Here is a 7814-nt window from a genome sequence, read left to right as displayed (position 1 = left end):
ATGAATTCATAATATTATTTTATATACAATATTACGTACAGACCTTTGGCCGAAACGAGGTTGAACGAAAAGCGAAAAAAAAAAAAAATAATAAAATATAAATAATACGGTTACGAAATTACAGGTATTCGGTTCGTCCGATTAGCATATATATTGGACGCACAGTTCTCTAGAGATACATTTTTCGCGATATCATAACCAATCCCGAGCACACTAGGCTATTTATGAGCCCAACACGCGATCGTTGTTATTTGACCAATCATTAAATAATGTTATAGGTAGGTAGGTACGTGTTATATTACCGTCAAGTGCGGTTCGGAAAGTTGTACCTACCTATAAGAACGAATTATTACAAGAACCGTGGGAAATATAATTTACGTGTGTGTTTAAGTGAATTATATTATGGTAAATACGCGATATGCCTAATTATTATTGTGTGCGTAATATATGTATATAAACATTTTTTTTTTGCACATAAATTAATGAGCAAAATCATGGTTTGCCCGCCGAAACATTAATGCTCGATTAATACGACGGAGCAAAATATAATGTACATTATTCTATAGTAGGTTACACCTATTACTAATTCTCACACGTGTTCCAAACCAACAGTGCCCCCCCCCCTCTACAGTAAAAACCGGCTAATAACCATGCACGCTGCAGTTGAAGCCTTAAACTTAAAAAAATAAAGTTATATCTGACTTTGCATAAGAAATATAATATTCACAAAAACAGTTTATTTTTGTTTATCGTGTATATTAGGTATATCGTCTTAGTCGAATGGTAATACGGTTTCAGCCGTTTTCAGGGTTTTTACGTCGTCGTCGTCGTCGCAGTCATCCACGACCACTGCGGTGTCAGTGGTACTTCGCCAAGTTCACACCGCATAAAACAAAAACAAAAAAAAATCATTTACTCGTATGTAAATTGAAACAGTGGTGAAAATAAGTAATTTACCGGAAGCCCAAAGGACTTCCAACCATACACTGCGGGCTTGCGTCTCAATCGGCTGGAATCAAATCGCAGTGGGACGATCACTCCGGACCTATGTACGAAAAACAAACGATAATACACGTGCAAAAATGGGAATTGCCTAGAGTGATTTTTTTTCAACTCAAATAATTGGTACATTTTCTAATTAATTTATAAGAACTCATTTAACTGCATTAAACTAGTTTAATTTTCTGTTGATATATCTATACTTTTTATAGTTGATTCAAACAAAAAATGTTTTGAAATTTTTGGTTTAAATGGTTTTTTTTTTTATTATTCTCAACTCTGCTTTTAAAGCAACTAGTGGGAATTTATGATTGCGTATGTTTATAAGTGTACAAACATTGAGAATAGGGTACATTAAGAGTAAGACAATATGACATTTTTTTTATACTTCCACAGGTTCTAGATGCAAATTTTCTTTTTATATATTATACGTTTTAAGAGTCTGCAGTTAGATCGGAGCGATGAATGTATTGACTTCAAACAATGTTTTTTTTTGTATCCGTATACACACGAAAAGTAGTTGAAAAAATATCTTATCCTTTGTAAATTAAATTTATTATTTGGTAACTATTAACTTCTGACTTAAAAATGTTGTGTTCAATCAACTTGAGTTAATCATTTTCATTAACTTTTCCACCTTTGTGTTGGTGTTGGTTTAATATTATAAGGCGTCATTGGTTTTTGTTTGAAAATTGTTTATTATTTACCGAATATCGTTTGGGCTTCCGTCGTTTGGCTTTCCGAAATTGATATTATGCGATACCGTGACGGAGTACACAGGCCCACCGATAAGGAGTTGATCGAACGTGACATATTCATATTTTGGACAAAACATCTTCTCTGCCGACGAACAACCCTACCTGCTATACTTACGTAAAATTATTGTTCGGATTGACTGCCTCAGTGCCACCGTCGAAAATCCGTGTAGTTTACCTGTACTAAAGACGCGCAAAACAAATCGCTATATTAAATGCACTTCACTTACCTTTTGTCGGAAGTCTTTCGAAATTCCGGAAATCTCCCGTGTCTGTCTATCGTGTGAGATCGATACAATACACCAAATGTCGTCGTTCCGTATGATCGCTCGGGAGACACCGAATAAGATAATCTAATTCGTTGTTTTATTTATACAGTGTCATTCGACGAGTGTTTATCGTTTCGTTGTTACGAGAGATTTCAGCCAGAAACAAAAAATAATTATTTTGCTATACATTCGCGATGTTGTCGCATGGGCACGCGGGTAATCGAAATTCGTACTTACGTATTATTATTTTGTCCGCATCGAAGTGACGGGCTGCAAATTGGAAATGCGCTGCAAAGAAGCAATAAAAAGTAAAAACCATTAGTTAAATCCAATTATGAGCTGGATAATTCAAAAAATGTATAACTATATTTATGTCACGGGTAATGTTAACATTTGGATAATGTCGACATTATCCGGCTAATGTCAACATTAGCCAACTGTTATCATTACCCGCCATGAATATTATTAAATGCTGGCTAATGTTAACATTAACCGGTTAATATGACATTAGCCAAGGACTTATGGATAATGTCTTAACAACTATAAAATTGCATCATGCATCCTTACTTACTGTCACACGTAAAAACTGAAACAGACTAACAACAGATCGAAGCGCGACGTCGCATAGGTATAAAGATGAAATAAGATAAATATTAAGTTCATATATATTGTTTATTTTATCGGTAAGATACATAACTGACTAACTCAGTTATTACTTATAAGTTAAGATAAGATATTATTAGCTGGGGTCAGCAACCCGCGGCCTGTGTTGCGATTTTAAGCCTGCGATTACAATTTATCTAAATTTAAAAATCATATTAATTTATTAGTATTTTCATATTTTTAATTTTTTTTATTATTATTATGTGTTATTATTAAAACTGTGTTAATATATACCAAGTTTAATTATACCAAGCAGTGATGAAACTTAAATAAATTAAATTTGATATAACTTTTAAAATTTAGATTGTACTAATATAATGAAGTGTGATATATAGGCCCGTAAATTTTATTTTTTATTTTTTGGTCCTTGACACCAAAAAAGTTGCTCACCACCATAGAATGCTAAAAAACCTCTATATAGCCTATTTAGCTCATAACTTTTAACATTATCCAAAATTGACTGGCTAAGGTTAACATTATCCGGATAATGTTGATATTTCAAGTTTATAAACGAAAAATTACACATAAGCCAACACGGATGGCTAATGTCGACATTATCCGAATTTAACATTACCCATAACATTTACATTCATTTTTCAAAATAATTTTGGTTTTTTTAATTTTATAAAAATTCTAGGTAGTTTTTGGTATTTCGTGTACGTATTGATATTTTTTAAGGTATTGGCTTTTTGTATTCTGAATAAAATGATACCACTTAGTTGTTAACTATTAAAATAAACGATGCGAGAAATACTCCCCATTAACTACTGCTATCATGATAGTAATTTCCCGTTAAACATTTTTTTTGGATAATTTGTATGATTAATATTAGACTTATGTTTCGAACAGAAAATCGTTGGAATCGCTTTCTTGTATACATAATATTGCATGTATCTACATAATACGATTATAATGTTTCGTATTTTTAAGGTGCATAAAATATTAATATTTTTCTTAACTATTCCTTATTTAGGTATTTTAAAAGATAATAATCACAATAAAAAAAATTAAAAAAACATTTACAATGAAGTGTACTTGTATATGTAGTATTGTAGTGCCATCTTCCAACAAAATAGTCCAAAAGTATTTACTTTTAACTGCATTTCCGTAGGTATTGGTAGTAAATATTAAACATCGTTAAAGCAATAAAAAAAATTTTAATTAAATTTCATCGTTTCATATTAATTCAAAATTAATTTTGAAATTTGTGTTTAAATTGTTTTTACAAACTCGACACTAAGCAAAATAATATGTATAAAATCGATATTATATTATTATAGTTTACTAACACAAAACCGTACTTGTTGCTCCTCATTTATGAAGTATAGGCAAATTATTATACACAAATGTCCGTTATTCATTAATGGTAATAAACCGTTGAAATACGGGTCAATAAAAAAATACAACATTAAATTTAAATACACAAGAATGAGAAATTGCTCATACTAGAAATAATACTAAATAATCAATACAGTAAATATAGTAAATATAGTAAATCTATATAAATTAAAATATGAAAACATCAAGTTAAATATTATTCTATTGTTCTCATTTCGATAATTAATGCCATTACAAACTGACATTTTCATGTCACAGTCACTCACAGGTACTAATTATATCACGTAATTAGTGTACATTAATCGACCATAAAATGGAAGAATATTTACAAAATAAACAGTAATAAAAAACTACGTTTTCACCTCTAAAAGTTGTCATAGAAAACCCGATGTACTACTGTCCAAAACAAAAAGGTCGGTAGGTTTTCTTAATCAAAATTATGTATTTCATAACACTGTTAAATTATTATTAGTTATATTATTTTATTTGCTATTTCCAGCCATTGCTTTCATAATTGTATTATATTATTCTAGGCACCTAGGTCATGATGTATCAGTACGTGGTTTGTATTTTTATAATAATAATACGCAATGCCGCAAAGTGTAGACATTATTTTTACCGATGACGTGAACAATATCGACTTCATTAGTACATTATCTTTGGATGTTCATATTTGCGGGTAAACTCTTAAGTAGGTGTACGTACCTAAATCGGCTAAACTGTGCATTTTTCCTCTATGTACAAATTGTCTTTTGCCTTCGCCGGAGTGCAAAATGTGGGCGAACAAAAAATACATCATAAGTATTGAAAGGTACAGGCAATTATATGTATCAGAATTGAAGACCGGATTTTTCATAAAATGCATGTTGCTTTTTTCAACATCATATAAATGCAGTCAATTATGTCCACAAATCATTACTTGATTGATTAAATATCAAAATTTTATAGTGCATAATTTTGCATATTCTGACAATTTTTTCATATTTTAACAAAAAACCGTACAAATGTACACCTGACGATCTAAAAAGGTGTTGAGCAAAAAAAAAATAGACTTTAGGTAGATACGTATATATAATATTAATATCAAATATTTCACATCTCAAAGAATATTCGGACGCTAAAAATAAGTTAGGTTATTGTTTTTCCAATTAACATACTACATTACATTTTTCGTACTGGTTTCCTATTTATATCAGTATATCACCAATGTATCTACTATTTAATTTTAATAAAATATTTTTTACAATGTATCAATGATTAAAAATTAAATTACAATTTAACAAATTACATTACTGTATTACATATTTGTTATATTATATATCTTACTTTTTGTTTATGAAGATTTTAATAAAACTAATAAATAATTATCAATGCAAAATTAAAATTTAATGTAAAATTTAATAAAAATTGAAATTTTATTTCGTATGTTTTGCATCTTTTTCTTGCATATTTTGATTTTTTTTAGTGCACGTTTGCATGAATATTTTAAATTTTAAAACGCATATAAATCCGGTCTATAATTATAACTTATTTAACTCTGATTTTCGCGTATGGTAGAATAACGTGATATGTCCAATTGGGCCCGCTATATAGAATCCAGAAATGGTCGATTTATGTATTTGGCCAAAGGATAAAACGTAATTACTTATTAGTAACCAGAATCGCTAGTAATTTGTTTTCACTTCCCAAAGTAATTAAAATCATTTCCTTTTATTTTTATCGAACTAGAATTTAAATTTTAAGGTCGTTACATATTATAACAATATTATTCAAATTTAGGCTTTTGGACGACACTAAGAAATGTGTGAGTTTACTGTATTGTTATTTGTAGTGATATGCTCACAGCTCACACGTCATTATAATAATTCTTTAAAATGTAACAAATAAATAAATAACGGCCAGACTGTCACACGTAGAAATCGGAAATCTCCAGACCCCAATAAATCATAGTCACAGACAAAATAGTATAATATTATATTATGCGATCAGGGATTAAGATATCGACAAGTACCTGTGTTTGCAACTGTAGAGCGTAGGGCGTGTGGCTTTCTTACATGCCGCCGGAGAAAAGGTATGGTAAAAAAGGTCTTTGTCGCAGAAGATAAATCAGATGTACAAGACAACCTTTTGATGAAGCCGCCTATCACTCTCTGGTCGGCACAACCGGATCGTCCCTTCGCCAGTGCATGAGCACCTTTCTCGAGTGAAACATCCTCTCGCGATTGCATGCTCACCACCAAAACAGATTAAAAACCTCTCTATACCGAATTCTACGAGCGACAACTGGACTCCTTATGACGAGCAACAATCGGTGCGTTTTATTATTTTGATTCGAGTAATTAATTTGTGTCACCTAAAACGCCTACAGCATTAACCCAGAGACGGCTGCGAGTCAGGTAAGACATATTATAATATAAAATATATTATTATTGACTGCATTATATTACATTCTATGCACATACCTATACATTTATATTGTACAGTGTATTTGATCAAATTCTCGAAAACACCACCTCGAAAGCCCTCCGACGATCAGGAGGAGGGTAAGAGCGTAAATTGAGATAATTTCAAATATAAGTATTGGCACTCGTCGTATTTATGTTTACGGTTATTTCTATTATTTTTTATATTTTTGTTTATTCTATTTTTGCGTTATTACAATATATAGTCTAAAATTATAATTTCGGAATATATTTTAAAGATGAAAGATTATTGCTCGACTTATCAGTGTTTCAAAGATAATTTTGGCTGATATTGAAATATTAAAAAATAGGTGTGTTCGTATAATATAGTCGTGACGATTTCGTCGAGCATATTATTATTATTATACAGTCGCTTGCACCCCACGGCCTCCAAACCCCGAACGACAAAGTTGTGTAAAATCGCAACTTATAACAAATATATTATGTACTAATATCATGGAGAAAATAAAACGTATACATTAACACTGCAGCGGCGCATGTCGACTGTATACGACGGAGGGGTTCAAGGACTATCTGATATAATAATACCTATGCACATATAATATAATGCCAACGTTGATTTACGGGTTCGGTGTGGTGTGTTGTATTTTTTCGTTTCTTTTATATTATATGCACTCATTACAGCAGTTTTCGTTTTATGGTTTCGGACACGTCGAAGGCCCTGTGCAATATGGGCGACTCTGTGTGTACGGTCGTAGGATTTGTGCGGCTATTATACGAAGCGGCTAACTGTTTTGCGGCGGCAGCGATTGTTTTGGCCGACTCTGTCGTCGCGCCGCCCGCCCTTTTAATGGCTGTTTTGCGTGTCTAGGACATAATAATATATATATATAGAAGTGCTCGCGGATCGTGAATCATAAAAATTATTAATCGCGGATAATATCGTTATGTTTGTTCTGCGAGACTTGAAATTTAATTATTTCGCCTGTTCGTTTTGATTCACCTAGCGTGGAGGAACTCAACTCTGCAGGTATTTACCAATTCAAACCAAAAGAGGCGAATGGTGTACAGAATATAGGTTACAAGTGGGTCACTGTAGTCTGTAAGGGATACCTATAGTGTTAAGTTTGAATGCAATGATATAATATCATCATTGTATACATGAAACCGATTCTGGGTGGAGACAGTCCGTCAGTCAGTCAGGACATTTTATCATGCAAATATTTTGAAATTCAACAAAATAACTAAGACCGTTATTCTTCGTTTAAAATGTTTTTTTTTTTTTTTTTAACAAAATTTTATTTATTACGCTATCTGTTACAATATTGAACAATAAGCTTAATTGATAATAACATAAACAAAAAAAT

The 7814-nt window shown here is 31.4% G+C and overlaps 1 long non-coding RNA gene across 1 annotated transcript; it reads right to left on the bottom strand.

Annotated features, from left to right (window-relative positions):
- Window positions 1–981: 981 nt before the first annotated feature.
- Window positions 982–2311, bottom strand: LOC111040972. The gene is made up of 3 exons (XR_002605264.1): window positions 2261–2311; window positions 1707–2107; window positions 982–1045 (listed from the first exon to the last, which is right to left on the bottom strand). It is a non-coding gene; the product is annotated as an uncharacterized LOC111040972 (long non-coding RNA).
- Window positions 2312–7814: the final 5503 nt, after the last annotated feature.

Source organism: Myzus persicae, unplaced genomic scaffold (genome assembly GCF_001856785.1).
Source record: "Myzus persicae strain clone G006 unplaced genomic scaffold, MPER_G0061.0, whole genome shotgun sequence".
Taxonomy (NCBI): Eukaryota; Metazoa; Arthropoda; class Insecta; order Hemiptera; family Aphididae; genus Myzus; species Myzus persicae.
This window is presented reverse-complemented; position numbering and strand designations above follow the sequence as displayed.